The 2,070-nt window shown below is 39.8% G+C and overlaps 1 non-coding gene across 1 annotated transcript; it reads left to right on the forward strand.

Moving 5' to 3' along the window:
* Positions 1-1,716: 1,716 nt before the first annotated feature.
* Positions 1,717-1,789, forward strand: TRNAG-UCC (transfer RNA glycine (anticodon UCC)). The gene has a single exon. It is a non-coding gene; the product is annotated as a tRNA-Gly (tRNA).
* Positions 1,790-2,070: the final 281 nt, after the last annotated feature.

Here is a 2,070-nt window from a genome sequence, read left to right on the forward strand (position 1 = left end):
TGTCCCCTGCATCGGCAGGCGGACTCTCAACCACTACGCCACCAGGGAAGCCCTAAATTAATTTATTTTTTGGCTGCATTGTGTCTTCATTGCTGTGAGTGGGCTTTCTCTAGTCGCGGTGAGTGGGGGCTACTCTTCCTTGCGGTGCACGGGCTTCTCATTGCAGTGGCTTCTCTTTGTTGCAGAGCACGGGCTCTAGGCATGCAGCCTTCAGTAGTTGTGGCACGTGGGTTCAGTAGTTGTGGCTCGCAGGCTCTAGAGCATGGGCTCTAGAGCGCAGGCTCATTAGCTGTGACGCACGGGCTTGGTTGCTCTGCAGCATGTGGGATCTTCCCGGTCCAGGGCTTGAACCCATGTCCCCTGCATTGGCAGGTGGATTCTTAACCACTAAGCCACCAGGGAAGCCCCAGATTTACTATTTTTAAGTGTACAGTTCTGTGCCATTAAGTACCTTCATATTGTTGTGCAACCATCACTACCATCTATCTCCAGAACTTTTTCATCTTCCCAAACTGAAACTCCATCCTCATTAGACATTCTCCAATAGAATAGAGGGCAGACTAGAGCCCAGAAATAAACCCATGAATGTATTGAATATGATCATATGAGTTTCAACAAGGATGCTAAGACCATTTTATGGGGAAAGAAGGTTTTTCAACAAATAGTGCTGGAACACAGCATTGTAAATTAACTATACTCCAATAAAAATTAATTTAAATAAATAAAATTAAAAGAAAAAACAAGTAGTGCTGGGAAAACTGGATCTCTACATACCAAAAAAAAAAAAAAAAGGAAGTTGGACCCTTACTTTTACATATACAAAATTTAACTCAAAATGGACAAAAGAACTAAGAGACCTCAGAGATGTAACTATAAATACCTAAGTGATCTAATTATAAAGACCTAACAACTAAAACTATAAAACTCTTAGAAGAAAACAGGAGAAAACTTCATGACATTGATTCAGCAATGATTTCTTGGATATAACACCAAAGCACAGGCAACAAAAGTAAAATTCCATTAATTGGACTACATCAAAATTAAAAACTTCTTTTCATCAAAGGACACAATCAACAGGGTGAAAAGGCAACCTGTGGAATGGGAGAAAATATTTTCAAATCATGTATCTGATAAGGGATTAATATTTCAGAATATGTAAAGAACTACTACAACTCAACAAAAAAACCCCAATTAGCCTGATTAAAAAATGGGCAAAGGAGGGACTTACTTCCCTGGCGGTCGAGTAGTTAAGACTCCACACTTCCACTGTAGGGGGCACAGTTACGATCCCTGGTCGGGGAACTAAGATCCCTAGCAAGCCGCATGGTGCGGCCAAAAAATAAAAAAAAATTTTTAAAAGTTAAAAAAAAAATGGGCAGAAGACTTGAGTAGATATTTCTCCAAAGAAGATATACAAATGGCCACAAGCACATGAAAGAGTGCTCAACACCATCCTTAGGGGAAATGCAAATCAGAACTGCAAGAGGAAATAACAAGTGTTTTGAATGTGAAGAAAAGCAGTATGTTACTGGTTGGTAGTGTCTTTTATAGTGCAAAATAAAAATAGGAAAAAGAAAAAAAAGGAAAATAACAAGTGTTGGCAAGAGTATGGAGAAATTCGAACGTTTTTGCTGCTACTAGGAATGTGAAATGGGGGAACAGCCACTGTGGAAAACAGTATCCAGTATTTCGAAAAACTAAAAGTTTCAGGGGACTTCCCTGGTGGTCCAGTGGTTAGGACTCTGCGCTTCCAATGCAGGGGGCTCGGGTTCGATCCCTGGTCGGGGAACTAAGATTCCACATGCTGCATGCTGTGGCAAAAAAACCCCCAAAATGAAAACCCTAAAAGTTTCAGATTTGCGAGATGAAGTGTGTTCTGGACGTTGGGTGCACAACCGTGTGAATGTATCTAACACTACTGAATGATAACACATAAAAATGGTTAAGATGTTTAATTTTATGTTATGCATATTATACCACATTTAAAAAATATTTGAGAGAGAAAAAAGTACACTAATTCCAATTTCCAGTTTTTGGTGATTATGAATAATGCTGCTGCTGCAGACATTC

This window comes from Lipotes vexillifer, unplaced genomic scaffold, assembly GCF_000442215.2.
Source record: "Lipotes vexillifer unplaced genomic scaffold, Lipotes_vexillifer_v1.1 scaffold382, whole genome shotgun sequence".
Taxonomy (NCBI): Eukaryota; Metazoa; Chordata; class Mammalia; order Artiodactyla; family Lipotidae; genus Lipotes; species Lipotes vexillifer.